General features: G+C 43.7%; 1 pseudogene; it reads left to right on the top strand.

Moving 5' to 3' along the window:
• The first annotated feature begins 13,815 nt into the window (after positions 1-13,815).
• LOC128650572 (uncharacterized) lies at positions 13,816-13,950 on the top strand (annotated as a pseudogene).
• Positions 13,951-16,133: the final 2,183 nt, after the last annotated feature.

Genomic DNA, 16,133 nt, shown 5'->3' with positions numbered 1-16,133 from the left:
CCCCAGGCCTTCCCAGTTCCAGTCAAGATGGCTAACATTATTAAGAATGAATGGGACAAACTTTGTTCGGCCTTTTCTCCCTCTTCTTCTTTTAAAAAGCTTTGAACTGTGGGAAACCGTCCCTAAGGTGGATGGTGCTATCTCCACGCTCGCTAAGAGAACAACTATTCCGCTAGAGGATAGCTCCTCTTTCAAGGAACCCATGGTTTTTTTTTTAAACTTTTATTTATAACCAATAAAGGGCACAAAGTTACAGATTGCATAATCCGCCCACCTCGCAGGGTGGGCCAAAAAAGGAGGTAAGACAATACAAGAAATTGCGATTTCATACAGTAGTATACATGTCAACCGGTGATCTAATAGAGGGGGATTTGCACCACAATATTGGGTTTTTTTTAACATTATTAACAAACAAACAAACAAACAGACAGGAACCTGGGGAAATAAGGGGGGGGAGGAGAGGGAAGACAGGGGAGAGGGAGGGACAGAATGGGAAGGGAAGGGGAACACAGCAAATGTGTACAATCATATAAAACATGTGTCTGCGTGTCTCGCAGGGCAGTCCATGAAGTAGCAGATTTTATTGATTGACCTGTATAAAATGTCTGCATACATTGCTGAAACTACAACTAAACATAATTATATCAAGCCATGATAAACTAAAGCAAACATCACTCTGTGCCATGCATGTTGAGAATAGTTGTTTTACAGAGAGGTTCAGATCCACGTTGGAATACGCAATAGTGAGAGTATTGTTCAGAGCGAGATATACAAAGATATGCAAATTAGGGGTTTCCTAGTATTCCTATTTTGTGAGTTATCCAGATGCCCCGTTCAAGGTTTAAAGATTCTATTCGAAGATTAAAAGTGGAATTCTGGGGTGGCGATTAAAAAGAGACATTTGTGCCAGCTTGATCTAATGATAACTGATAAGTAGAATAGTGATATTCTAGAAGATAGTGGCGTGTATTTAGTTATGAAACCCCAGCAGTACTTAGGGTATCAGCCCTCAAATGTTGGATTGTTTGCTGTAGGTGCTGAGTAATTTATAGGGCAGTAGTTGTGAAAAGGCTAATTATCCATTAGAGTAGGAGTGGGGCTATGAACATACTGTGTGTGACACAGAAAGAGCGTCCAGTTTTCCCCCCCCCCCCATTCTCATGACATCTACTAGGGAATATGCTTAAGACAGCAGTACATGCGAGGAGTTTTGGCAGTTCAGTACACTTAGGATAATGGAGCGCAACAGATGACAATAAATAAAAAAAAAAATAAGATTGCATGCATAGCACCTTAATATGAGGGGGAGGATGGGAAAGAGAATGCATAAGTGTGAACCAAACAGAACTAGGTGAACAACTGATAAACCTGGAAAGACAGACTAATATCGCAATATTACCCCTACCTGCCTGATATAAACATTTTGCAGGGCTGTAAGCGATATAACATACAATAAGCCTAACATTGCAATATATTTTGGAACAGTAACATAGACTAAGGCATAACAGAGCAGCACAGCAATTCTAGTTGCTTTATAGGAGCAATAAAGCATGATTACATACATGATAGGGCTAGGCGATTATGTGTGGTCGTTCAAATATGTTAAGCATTTTACAGTTAAAGCTATATATATGTGTTTGGGTAATTTTAGTCATATTCATCAGCTATTCAAGTCTAGGGTATGAAAATTAGAATACAAGGTTCTGCATTGTTTTGAGGAGGTGGTGAATAATTAAGCAACTGCCTTAGCTGAAAGTGGAATTTATGTCAATTTCACTCTAAGAGACAAGTGAAAAGTAGGAATAGCTGTAGTGTAGATAAATAGCAATATGGTGACAATCAGAATCAAAAAGGAGCCATTGTTAAGCAAAGAACAATATTATAAGGGCGTTAGTGGGGTAGCAATAATCAGTATGGTATAACAAGAAAGTTAAGCAATTATTACTTTGAAGAGGTGTAAACAGCTTATGAACAGATAGAGAGTGTCCTGAATAGATCCGTGATTCAAATGATAAATATTTGCATGTTGACGATATGTTGATGTCCCATAAGGGCTAGTCGAGAGATCTGAGCCCAGACTGTAGATGTTAACCTAGCCCTGTGATCCCTATAACTCCTGATGTCCATTCATTTAGCCAAATAACAGGTAAAGGCCATGTGTTTTAGTCTAGAAGAGTCGGCACTATGCCCGCCAAACCTGTCAGGGCAGATTAGGGTTAAGCAAGGATGATAGCCCAGATGCACTGAAAAGTCAGCCTACAATCCTCCCGGTTCAGCCAATACCTTCCTTTTCTGGAGCAGCCCTTCGGCAATGCAGGTCTGACATCCCCTCCATCCGATATATAGGTCCCCATGAGAAGAGCAAGCTGACGAGCAGGGAAAGTTGCAAGGAGTGGAGGGAGCTCGAAGATATGTCGCTCCCCAGCACAGGCAAAAACATCCGTTTTAAGGGGAGGATCGCAGGATTCAAGTCCTCACAGGGGCAGCCGTCGAGCCTCAAAGCTAGATCCCGTAATGGGTCCCCATACAGGGTAGGAGTTGCTGCCATCAAAGAGATGTGTAAGGGAGAGTTCACTGAAAGCTCTGCAAGTCCGACAGTCCTCAGGGTATAAGACACTTGATCCTCTCTCATGCTCCTTTCCAGGGGTCCTTCAGCTGGTTCCGAAAAGAGCGCTGCTGGATATGTGAGTGTGCTGAATTCCTGCAGCCGCGCTAGACATGAGCTGTGCGGTCCCAATGCTGGAGAGCGAGATGGCGCGGGTACAGGAACAGCGTCTGTAGAGTAAGATCTTCCCATAGCTTGAACCGTCCTGTGCAGGCTCTCATAACTTGAGAATAAGCGCTCAAATACAGGCAAGAAGACCTCACACAGTTGCACCGTGAGGCTATTTCTTGACTCCATTACTCTGTAGTAGGCAAGAGAAGGAAAACACTATAAACAAAATCCCACGTGGGTTACAGTTCAGTAAAATGACCTCCGTGGAAGAAGAGTGTAGATTTCTTCTATCTGCTATTGTATCCCGGACAGCTTATCTGTCAAGGGAGGTGCAGATGGCATAGAAAGATGGTGATATAGAGTATATCAGAAGAGATTATCTTCGGAGCAACAAGAGCTTGCTGCCATCTTCTAGGTCCGCCCACCGGAAGTCCAAGGAACCCATGGTTAAAAAATATGGAGTCCATGTTGTGGAAGATGTTCCAACTCACGGGGTTCATTTTTCAACCGGCGATGGTGGTTGCCACAGTGGCTGGTGCGGCTACCTACTGGTGTGATGCACTATCTGCAATGGTCGAGGTGGAGACGCCTCTCAATTAAATTCTAGAACAAATCAAGGCCTTAAGAGTGGCGCATTTGTTCATTTGTGATGCTAACATGCAGATTATTCGCCTTATGCTAAGACATCAGGGGTTTCTGTTTTAGCCCGCAGGGCTCTGTGGCTAAAGTCATGGTCTGCTGACATGACTTCTAAGTTTCGTTTGCTTTACCTTCCATTCAAGGGGAAGGTTTTGTTTTGCCCGGGCCTGGATTCTATCATATCTACGGTCATGGGGGGCAAGGGTGCCTTCTTGCCTCAGGATAAGAAGGCTAAACCTAAGGGGTATACTTTTCGTCCCTTTCGTGCGGACAAGTCTCAGCGCCAGAAGCCTGCCGCAAAGTTGGAGCAATCCAAGGGATCTTGGAACAAGTCCAAGCAGAACAAGAAGCCTGCCAAGTCCAAGTCGGCATGAAGAGGCGGCCCCCGTTCCGTCTTTGGATCATGTAGGGGACAGACTATCTCTTTTTGCGGAGGCCTGGAGAAGAGACGTGATAGACCCTTGCATTCTGGAGGTCGTATCCCAGGGTTACAGGATAAGTTTCAAGTCTTATCCACCCAGAGGCAGATTCCTCCTGTCAAACATATCTTAAAGACTAGAAAAGAGAGACGTCTTCCTGGGGGTGTGTGAGGGATCTCTCATCTCTCGGGGTAATTGTCCCAGTCCCTCAGGCAGTGAGAGCTCTGGGGTTCCATTCAAACCTTTTCGTGGCCCCAAAGAAGAAGGGCACATTTCGTCCAATTCTGGACCTAAAGGCCCTAAACAAGTTTTTGTCAGTTCCATTGTTCAAAATGGAGACAATCAGGTCAATTTTGCCCCTGGTTCAAGAGGGGCAATTTATGATGACTATAGACCTGAAGGACGCTTACCTTCATGTTCCAATCCACAAGGATCACTTCAGGTTTCTAAGGTTCGCCTTCCTGGACCGTGTGGTCTGGTGACTGCCCCAAGAGTCTTCACAAAGGTTCTGGGAGCTTTACTCGCAGTAGCGAGAGCCAGAGGAATTGCAGTGGCACCTTATCTGGACGATATCCTGGTCCAGGCTCTGTCCTACATTCTGGCAGAGGACCACTCGAGAGCTCTTCTCCTTCTGTCCCATGGGTGGAAGATAAACGAAAGAAAGAGTTCATTGGTCCTCAGCAACAGGGTGGAATTCCTAGGTACGATAATAGATTCTTCAGCCATGAAGCCATGAAGATATTTTTGACAGACCAGAGGCATTGCAAGCTTGCGTCCAACTGTCTAGCTCTTCAGACATCATCTAGGACATCTGTAGCCAGGTGTATGGAGGTGATCAGGCTCATGGTATCCAGCATAAATGTCATTCCATTCGCCAGGTTCCATCTCAGAGCTCTTCAGCTGTGCATGTTGAGACAATGGAACGGCGATCATTCAGATCTGTCACAACAGATATCTCTACACAGACCGGTGAGGGAGTCCTTATCTTAGTGGACCCAACCGGGGCAATTGTCTCAGGGGACATCCTTTTTGAGACCATCTTGAGAGATTGTGACCACGGATGCAAGTCTATCAGGATGGAAAGCTGCCAAAAGGGCCAAAAGGGCACAGGGCAGATGGACTCGAGAAGAGTCGATTCTACCTATAAATATTTTGGAACTTCGAGCGATATTCAACGCTCTGAGGGCTTGGCCACTTCTGGGGTCATCCCCATTCATCAGATTCCAGTCACACAACATTACCTCAGTGGCTTACATAAACCATCAGGGAGGACGAGAAGCTCCCTAGCCATGAGGGAAGTATCTTGGATTCTGGAATGAGCAGAGATTCACAATTGTTCGCTCTCAGCAATCCACATTCCGGGTGTGGACAACTGGGAAGCAGATTTTTTGAGCAGACAGACATTTCATCCAGGGGAATGGTCCCTCCATCCCGAGATGTTCGTGGAGATCTGCAGCAGATGGGGGATGCTGGAGATAGATCTCATGGCGTCCAGACTCAATTGCAAGCTACCTAGATACGGGTTGCGATCCAGGAATCCCCATGCGAAACTGATAGATGCCTTGGCAGTATACTGGGACTTCAATCTAATTTACATATTTCCACCGTTGCCTCTTCTACCTCGGGTAGTGGCCCGCATCAAGCAGGAGCAATCTTCGGCTATTCGGATTGCTCCGTCGTGGCCGCGGAGGATGTGGTTTGCAGATCTGGTGGTGATGTTGTCATCTCCGCCGTGGAAGTTACCTTGTCGCAAGGATCTGCTAATTCAAGGTCCTTTTCTACATCAAAATTTCGATTCTCTGAGGCTGACTGCGTGGAGATTGAAGGACTAGACTTAGCCAAGTTTCGGAAAAAGTGATTGACACTCGTTCAAGCCAGGAAGCCAGTCACTCGACGCATCTACCACAAGGTGTGGAGGACCTACTTGTCCTGGTGTGAGGAACGAGGATATCCCTGGCATAAGGTCAGGGTATCCAGGATTTTGGCCTTTCGCCAGGACGTTCTGGATAAGGGCCTTGCCGCCATTTCCCTGAGGGGACAGATCTCGACTTTATCTGTACTGTTGCATAAGAAGCTTGCGGAGCTTCCTGACATTCAGTCCTTTGTTCAGGCGCTGGTTAGGATCAGGCCTGTCTTCAGGAACCTGGCTCCTCCTTGGAGCTTAAACTTGGTTCTTATGCATGCTCTTGACCTTAAAGGGACACTCAATCAAAATTAAACTGTCATTATTCAGATAGAGTATGCCATTTTAAATAACTTTCTAATTTACTTCCATTAACAAAATGTGCACATTCTTTTATATTTAAACATTTTGAGTCACCAGCTCCTACTGAGCATGTGCAACAATAAGTGTGTATGCATTTGTGAATGGCTGATGGCTGTCACATGGTACGTGTATGCATTTGTGAATGGCTGTCACATGGTACAGGGGGAGTGGAAAAAGACATAACTTTTAAAATTGTCAGAAGAAAAATCTACTACTCATTTGAACTTCAGACTAAGTGCTATTGCATTGTCTTGTTATCTTGCATTTGTTGATTATTCAAATCTACTGTGTTGACTGGTCCTTTAAGGTTCTTTCATGGAAAGTCCTATTATTACTGGCTATTGCATCGGCACGCAGAGACTCTGAGTTGGCCGCCTTGCAATGTGAGCCTCCCTTCTTGGTTTTTCATGCTGATAAGTCTGTTCTTCGCACTGGTTTGGGATTCCTTCCCAAGATAGTGTTGAATCGTAACATCAATCAGGAAATAGTAGTTCCTTCTTTGTGTCCTAACAATTCTTCTTTGAAGGAGAGGTTACTTCATAATCTGGACGTGGTTCAGGGTTTGAAGTTTTATCTTCAGGCCATGAAGGAGTTCAGACAGGCTTCGTCCTTATTTGTTGTGTATTCAGGGAAACGCAGGGGGCAAAGGGCCTATGCTACCTCTCTATCTTTTTAGTTGAGGCGTATGATCCGTCTGGCATATGAGACAGTGGGACACAAGCCTCCTCAGAGGATTACAGCTCACTCAACTAGGGCTGTGGCCTCTTGGTCCTTTAAGTATGAGGCTTCTATGGAGCAGATTTGTAAGGCGGCCGCTTGGTCTTCCTTAAATACTTTTGCAAAGTTTTATAAATTTGACGCTTTTGCTTCGGCGGAAGCAGCTTTTGGGAGAAAGGTTCTGTAGGCTGTGGTGCCCTCAGTATAGGGTCCACCTCCTTTTACCCTCCTGTTTTTTTCATTCAGTGTCCTCTAGAGCTTGGGTATTTGTTCCCACGAGTAATGAATTAAGCAGTGTACTCTTCTCCCATTTAGATGGAAAACATATGCTTACCTGATAATTTAATTTCCATCTGTGGGAGGAGAGTCCACTGCACCGGACCATGGGCGGACCTAAATTTATTCTTATTCTTCTGGCACCATTTATACCCTGATATTTCTCCTACTGTTCCTTGTTCCCTTGGCAGAATGACTGCGGGATGAGGGGAGTGGGGGAGGTATTTAAGCTTTTGGCTGGGGTGTCTTTTCCTCCTGCTGGTGGCCAGGTTCTTAATTCCCACAAGTAATGAATGAAGCAGTTGACTCTCCTCCCACAGATGGAAATGAAATTATCACCTGGCATACACTCTGAGACATTTAGATGTTGGGAACAAAAAGGTTTGGTATATGTAACACATCTTCTCCCTGTCCCTTTACAGAAGCTATGTGTAAATATTTGCTGAGCAGTTATTTTAACTAAGAGGTCAGTACTCAGTGTCTGCCTGTGAGTGTGACAGAAAACGTTTGAGACAGATATGTGTATATGAGGGTGTGTGAGGTGTGTGCATGTGGAGGGGTAAGGGCTGTGTGTGAGGGAGAGCTAAGAGAGTGAGGGGGCTGTGCATGTGGAGGGGTAAGAGGGGGGGGGGGGAGAGTGGTGTGTGAATGAGAGATTGCATATGTTTGTAAAGAGGAGGCTGTGTGTGAGTGAGAGGTGGACTGAGAGGGTCAGGAGGGAGGGAGAGAGAGAATGGGATTCAGAAAGATAGCTGATAGGAGCTGCCTGGTTTGAGGTTGGGTTGTGAAGGTGAGAAGGGGGCTTTGTGAGTGAGTGAGAGGGGAGCTGACAGGGTAAGGAGGGGTCTGTGTATGAGGGAGAGGGGATGACTGAGTGAGGAGAGGGCCGTTTGTGAGAGAGTGGATCTGAGAGGGTAAGGAGGGGGCTGTGTGTTAGGGAGAGGGGGATGAGAGCGTGCAGAGGGGGTTGTGTGTGGGAGAGGGTAGCTGACAGGATAAGGAGTTGGCTGTTCATGTGTGAAGGAACCGAGAGGGTGAGGAGGGGGGCTGTGTCTGCATGAAGCAGCTGAGAGGTTGTGGAGGGGGCTGTGTGTGTGAGGGAGAGCTTAGAGAGTGAGGGGGCTGTGTGTGTGAGGGAGAGCTTAGAGAGTGAGGGGGCTGTGTGTGAGGGAGACCTTAGAGAGTGAGGGGGCTGTGTGAGAGGGAGAGCTTAGAGAGTGAGGGGGCTGTGTGTGTGAGGGGGCTGTGTGTGTGTGTGAGGGAGACCTTAGAGAGTGAGGGGGCTGTGTGTGTGAGGGAGACCTTAGAGAGTGAGGGGGCTGTGTGTGTGAGGGAGACCTTAGAGAGTGAGGGGGCTGTGTGTGTGAGGGAGACCTTAGAGAGTGAGGGGGCTGTGTGTGTGAGGGAGACCTTAGAGAGTGAGGGGGCTGTGTGTGTGAGGGAGAACTTAGAGAGTGAGGGGGCTGTGTGTATGAGGGAGAGCTTAGAGAGTGAGGGGGCTGTGTGAGAGGAAGAGCTTAGAGAGTGAGGGGGCTGTGTGTGTGAGGGAGAGCTTAGAGAGTGAGGGGGCTGTGTGTGTGAGAGAGAGCTTAGAGAGTGAGGGGGCTGTGTGTGTGAGGGAGAGCTTAGAGAGTGAGGGGGCTGTGTGTGTAAGGAAGAGCTTAGAGAGTGAGGGGGCTGTGTGTGTGAGGGAGAGCTTAGAGAGTGAGGGGGCTGTGTGTGTGAGGGAGAGCTTAGAGAGTGAGGGGGCTGTGTGTGTGAGGGAGAGCTTAGAGAGTGAGGGGGCTGTGTGTGTGAGGGAGAGCTTAGAGAGTGAGGGGGCTGTGTGTGTGAGGGAGAGCTTAGAGAGTGAGGGGGCTGTGTGTGTGAGGGAGAACTTAGAGAGTGAGGGTGTGTGTGAGGGAGAGCTTAGAGAGTGAGGGGGCTGTGTGTGAGGGAGAGCTTAGAGAGTGAGGGGGCTGTGTGTGTGAGGGAGAGCTTAGAGAGTGAGGGGGCTGTGTGAGAGGAAGAGCTTAGAGAGTGAGGGGGCTGTGTGTGTGAGGGAGAGCTTAGAGAGTTAGGGGGCTGTGTGAGAGGAAGAGCTTAGAGAGTGAGGGGGCTGTGTGTGTGAGGGAGAGCTTAGAGAGTTAGGGGGCTGTGTGAGAGGAAGAGCTTAGAGAGTGAGGGGGCTGTGTGTGAGAGGGAGAGCTTAGAGAGTGAGGGTGTGTGTGAGGGAGAGCTTAGAGAGTGAGGGGGCTGTGTGTGAGGGAGAGCTTAGAAAATGAGGGGGAGGTGTGTGTGAGGGAGAGCTTAGAGAGTGAGGGGGCTGTGTGAGAGGAAGAGCTTAGAGAGTGAGGGGGCTGTGTGTGTGAGGGAGAGCTTAGAGAGTTAGGGGGCTGTGTGAGAGGAAGAGCTTAGAGAGTGAGGGGGCTGTGTGTGAGAGGGAGAGCTTAGAGAGTGAGGGGGCTGTGTGTGTGAGGGAGACCTTAGAGAGTGAGGGGGCTGTGTGTGTGAGGGAGAGCTTAGAGAGTGAGGGGGCTGTGTGTGTGAGGGAGAGCTTAGAGAGTGAGGGGGCTGTGTGTGTGAGGGAGAGCTTAGAGAGTGAGGGGGCTGTGTGTGAGGGAGAGCTTAGAGAGTGAGGGGGCTGTGTGTGAGGGAGAGCTTAGAGAGTGAGGGGGCTGTGTTTGAGGGAGAGCTTAGAGAGTGAGGGGACTGTGTGTGTGAGGGAGAGCTTAGAGAGTGAGGGGGGCTGTGTGTGAGGGAGACCTTAGAGAGTGAGGGGGGCTGTGTGTGAGGGAGACCTTAGAGAGTGAGGGGGGTTGTGTGTGTGAGGGAGAGCTTAGAGAGTGAGGGGGCTGTGTGTGTGAGGGAGAGCTTAGAGAGTGAGGGGGCTGTGTGTGTGAGGGAGAGCTTAGAGAGTGAGGGGGCTGTGTGTGTGAGGGAGAGCTTAGAGAGTGAGGGGGCTGTGTGTGAGGGAGAGCTTAGAGAGTGAGGGGGCTGTGTGTGTGAGGGAGATGCTCTGGTATGTTCCACAGTCCACTTCCCAACTTCTCTGGCAGTTTAATAAATATATGTTAAAATGAGCAGCCATCTTGCAGCCATCTTGTGATTTAGTGCTTATTTGCTTAATAAATGTATTTTGTGTTTGACAAGGTCAGTATTGTAACTTACTAAATATATTTAAATTATAAATATATTTTAATGAGCAGCCATTTTGTGATTTTGTGCTTATTTGCTTAATAAATGTAACTTACAACACTGACCAGGTCATACACAAAATACATTTATTAATCAAAACTTGCAAGTTGCTATGCTATGGTATGTTTGTTGAAAATCAGATCTAAATATGCTCATTAGCTACTGAGCATATTTAGATATTTTTTCCAACAAAGGATATCTGATTTTCTTCATTCTTTTGATATCCTTTGTTGAAAAGCATATCTAAATACGCCCAGTAGCTACTAAGCATATTTAGATATGCTTTTCAACAAAGGATATCAAAAGAATGAAGAAAATCATATATACTTTGTTGAAAATCATATCTAAATATGCTCAGTAGCTAATGAGCATATTTAGATCTGAGTTTCTTCATTCTTTTGATATCCTTTGTTGAAAAGCATATCTAAATATGCTCATAGCTACTGAGCATATTTATATATGATTTTCAACAAAGGATATATGATTTTCTTCATTCTTTTGATATCCTTTGTTGGAAAGGATATCTAAATACGCTCAGTAGCTACTAAGCAAATTTAGATATGCTTTTCAACAAAGGATATCAAAAGAATGAAGAAAATCTGATATCCTTTGTTGAAGATCATACCTAAATATGCTCAGTAGATACTGATTGGTGGCTGCATATAGATACCTCATGCGATTGGCTCGCCCATGTGCATTGCTATTTCTTCAACAAAGGATATCTAAAGAATGAAGGCGTATCCGATTGCTAGCCACTGCCTCACCAGCCTCTGAAGTCACCGCACATCACTGCAATAATCCCATATCATCTGTAAATTCGACTCAAGTTTTTTTTGAGAAATGGTTAAAAGTCATACTGCTTTGTCCAATTTCCACACAATACGTGCTTACAAGACAATTACATAAATTTCATAATGTTGAGAAATATTTTCCCTTCATCTTGGCATTATGACTAAAATTAAGAGTCCCCTAGTTTTGTGAGAGAGGAGAGATGCGAGGAGAGATGGGGAGAGGAGAGATGCGAGGAGAGATGGGGAGAGGAGAGATGGGGAGAGGAGAGATGGGGAGAGGAGAGATGCGAGGAGAGATGGGGAGAAGCGAGAAGAGAAAAGGAGAACTCCCTCCCCTTTTCTTTTTTTTCTCTCCCTTCTTTCTCCCCCATTATCACTATGTTATTATGTTACGTTAAAACTCTAACAATATGTACATATTTTTTTTATTATTCTGCTATTCTTTTCCGTGATATTCAATTTCTGTGAGTAACGTTTTACTGAACTCACAGAAAAATGTAAATACAGATCTAACAGAGACCCCACTATTAGTCTGAGCAGACTAGATTCTTTTTGTTGCAATGTTTATGGATGTATTGTTTCATCATTGTCTTTTTATGAGGAATCTGTACACGTATATCTGTCAATGTACATCTTGTTAGATATAAATAAATATTTAAAAAAAAACAACAACAAATTAGATGCTGCTAAATGGACAATATGCTGGCAGGCAATCACATGTGTTAAGGATGCACTGTTACAGGCCAGGAATAGGCTTCATATGGATAATATATATCTACTCAGTAGAGAGGCCCTAAGTAAAGCAAAAGGTATCTACAAAGTACTCTACAACCATCATAATAGATAAATAGCAAAGTTTCTTGTTTTCTCTATTCATGCCTGTTTAAATTTATACAACTTCTGAAATTTGTAAAATGATATAGTGTGAGATGGTTTTTTGTTTCATGTGTAATGTTTTTGCTTTCCATAAATAAATAAATGTATATTTTATATATATATATATATATATATATATATATATATATATATATATATATATATATATATATATTATACATACAAATATATATATATATATATATTATACATACAAATATATATATATATATATATATATATATATATATATATATATATATATATATATATATATATATATATATACAGGGAGTGCAGAATTATTAGGCAAATGAGTATTTTGACCACATCATCCTCTTTATGCATGTTGTCTTACTCCAAGCTGTATAGGCTCGAAAGCCTACTACCAATTAAGCATATTAGGTGATGTGCATCTCTGTAATGAGAAGGGGTGTGGTCTAATGACATCAACACCCTATATCAGGTGTGCATAATTATTAGGCAACTTCCTTTCCTTTGGCAAAATGGGTCAAAAGAAGGACTTGACAGGCTCAGAAAAGTCAAAAATAGTGAGATATCTTGCAGAGGGATGCAGCACTCTTAAAATTGCAAAGCTTCTGAAGCGTGATCATCGAACAATCAAGCGTTTCATTCAAAATAGTCAACAGGGTCGCAAGAAGCGTGTGGAAAAACCAAGGCGCAAAATAACTGCCCATGAACTGAAAAAAGTCAAGCGTGCAGCTGCCAAGATGCCACTTGCCACCAGTTTGGCCATATTTCAGAGCTGAAACATCACTGGAGTGCCCAAAAGCACAAGGTGTGCAATACTCAGAGACATGGCCAAGGTAAGAAAGGCTGAAAGACGACCACCACTGAACAAGACACACAAGCTGAAACGTCAAGACTGGGCCAAGAAATATCTCATGACTGATTTTTCTAAGGTTTTATGGACTGATGAAATGAGAGTGAGTCTTGATGGGCCAGATGGATGGGCCCGTGGCTGGATTGGTAAAGGGCAGAGAGCTCCAGTCCGACTCAGACGCCAGCAAGGTGGAGGTGGAGTACTGGTTTGGGCTGGTATCATCAAAGATGAGCTTGTGGGGCCTTTTCGGGTTGAGGATGGAGTCAAGCTCAACTCCCAGTCCTACTGCCAGTTTCTGGAAGACACCTTCTTCAAGCAGTGGTACAGGAAGAAGTCTGCATCCTTCAAGAAAAACATGATTTTCATGCAGGACAATGCTCCATCACACGCGTCCAAGTACTCCACAGCGTGGCTGGCAAGAAAGGGTATAAAAGAAGAAAATCTAATGACATGGCCTCCTTGTTCACCTGATCTGAACCCCATTGAGAACCTGTGGTCCATCATCAAATGTGAGATTTACAAGGAGGGAAAACAGTACACCTCTCTGAACAGTGTCTGGGAGGCTGTGGTTGCTGCTGCACGCAATGTTGATGGTGAACAGATCAAAACACTGACAGAATCCATGGATGGCAGGCTTTTGAGTGTCCTTGCAAAGAAAGGTGGCTATATTGGTCACTGATTTGTTTTTGTTTTGTTTTTGAATGTCAGAAATGTATATTTGTGAATGTTGAGATGTTATATTGGTTTCACTGGTAAAAATAAATAATTGAAATGGGTATATATTTGTTTTTTGTTAAGTTGCCTAATAATTATGCACAGTAATAGTCACCTGCACACACAGATATCCCCCTAAAATAGCTATAACTAAAAACAAGCTAAAAACTACTTCCAAAACTATTCAGCTTTGATATTAATGAGCTTTTTGGGTTCATTGAGAACATGGTTGTTGTTCAATAATAAAATGAATCCTCAAAAATACAACTTGCCTAATAATTCTGCACTCCCTGTATGTATATATATATATATATATATATATATATATATATATATATATATATATATATATATATATATATATATATATATATATATATATATATATGTGGTTCTCCCAGGGTGAGGCTCATCCAATGCACTCTGGTTGTGCTGCCCCTTCCAATTACCCCAAATGCGGGAACTTCGACTGCATAATTTGTGGTAGAGGGGGACTGCTTTCGTACTTTCCCCTGATTATTTATGGTAAAATAGAGATTACTTGGGCTTTTCCTATTTTAACCCCTTAACAACCACAATATACTCTTTGATTTAAAGCTTCTATTTTTCATAGACATACATAGCATAGCACTGAAATCTTGAAATGTTCTCTTTACCCAAACATAAACACCATGGGGGGTAGTTATCAAGCCGTCTACTTTTCTGGCTTCGCCGGCCCAATACGTCCGCCTAAGCTCGCCTACCTTCGCCGCCGCGGACCTTGAATACGTTCGCCTAAGTTATCAAATAAAGCTGTCAAAAAGCCGCGGGGCGATGAGCAGCGGCCTGTGACAGTTATCACTCATCCGATCTCGCTGCCCTTCGGCTTTTTCCCAGCTTTATTGCTAGCCTGTCACTAAGCACCCACACTAAACTGCACTGTTCTACCCCCTATACCGGCGCCCCCGGAGCCCTCCGCAACTAAATAAAGTTACTAACCCCTAAACCGCCGCTCCTAGACCCCGCCACAACTATTAAAAATGTAGTAACCCTAAACCGCCGCTCCCGGACACAGCCGCCACCTACATTATACCTAGTAACCCCTATCCTGCCCCCCCTATACCGCCGCCCTCTATAATAAAGTTATTAACCCCTATCCTGCTGATCCCGCACCTCTCCGCAACTAAATAAATAGTTTAACCCCTAAACCGCCGCTCCATGAACCCGCCGCAACCTATAATAAATTTATTAACCCCTATCCTGCCCCCCACTACGCCGCCGCCACTGTAATAAAATGATTAACCCCTAAACCTAAGTCTAACCCTAACCCTAACGCCCCCCTAACTTAAATATTAATTAAATACATCTAAATAAATTAACTCTTATTAACTAAATGAATCCTATTTAAAACTAAATACTTACTTATAAAATAAACCCTAATATAGCTACAATATAAATAATAATTATATTCTAACTATCTTAGGATTTATATTTATTTTACAGGTACCTTTCAATTTATTTTAACCATGTACAATAACTATTAAATAGTTATGAACTATTTAATAGCTTACCTAGCTAAAATAAAGAGAAATGTACCTGTGAAATAAATCCTAACCTAAGTTACAATTACACCTAACACTACACTATACTTTAATAAATTATTCCTATTTAAAACTAAATACTTACCTGTAAAATAAACCCTAAGATTTTAGGATTTATATTTATTTTACAGGTAACTTTGTATTTATTTTAGCTAGTTAGAATAGTTATTAAATAGTTATTAACTATTTAATAACTACCTAGCTAAAAGAAATACAAAATTACCTGTAAAATAAATCCTAACTTAAGTTACAATTAAACCTAATACTACACTATCATTAAATTAACTAAATAAACTACCTACAAATAACTACAATTAAATACAATTACATAAACTAACTAAAGTACAAAAAATAAAAAAAGCTAAGTTACAAAAAATAAAAAATTAAGTTACAAACATGTTAAAAATATTACAACAATTTTAAGCTACTTACACCTAATCTAAGCCCCCTAATAAAATAACAAACCCCCCCAAAATAAAAAAAATCCCTACCCTATTCTAAATTACATAAATTTCAAAGCTCTTTTACCTTACCAGCCCTTAAAAGGGCCATTTGTGGGGGCATGCCCCAAAAAGTTCAGCTCTTTTGCCTGTAAAAGAAAAATACAACCCCCCCCAACATTAAAACCCACCACCCACATACCCCTAATCTAACCCAAACCCCCCTTACAAAAACCTAACACTAATCCCCTGAAGATCATCCTACCTTGAGTCGTCTTCACTCAACCGAGCCACCGATGGAACTGAAGAGGACATCCGGAGCGGAAGAAGTTAATCCTCCAAGCGGCGCTGAAGAAATCTTCCATCCGATGAAGTCATCATCCAGGCGGCGCTGAAGAAGTCTTCGATCCGGCCGATGTCATCTTCAAAGAGGCGCTGAAGAGGTCTTCTATCCGGGCGAAGTCATCTTCCAAGCCGGGTCTTGAATCTTCCTTCCGCCGACGCGGAACCACCTTCTTCACCGACGGACTACGACGAATGACGGCTCCTTTAAGGGACGTCATCCAAGATGGCGTCCCCTCAATTCCGATTGGCTGATAGGATTCTATCAGCCAATCGGAATTAAGGTAGGAAAATCTGATTGGCTGATGGAATCAGCCAATCAGATTGAGCTCGCAT

Source organism: Bombina bombina, chromosome 2 (assembly GCF_027579735.1).
Source record: "Bombina bombina isolate aBomBom1 chromosome 2, aBomBom1.pri, whole genome shotgun sequence".
Lineage (NCBI taxonomy): Eukaryota > Metazoa > Chordata > Amphibia > Anura > Bombinatoridae > Bombina > Bombina bombina.
The sequence above is the reverse complement of the archived record's forward strand: the minus strand, read 5'-3'. Positions and strand labels throughout refer to the sequence as shown.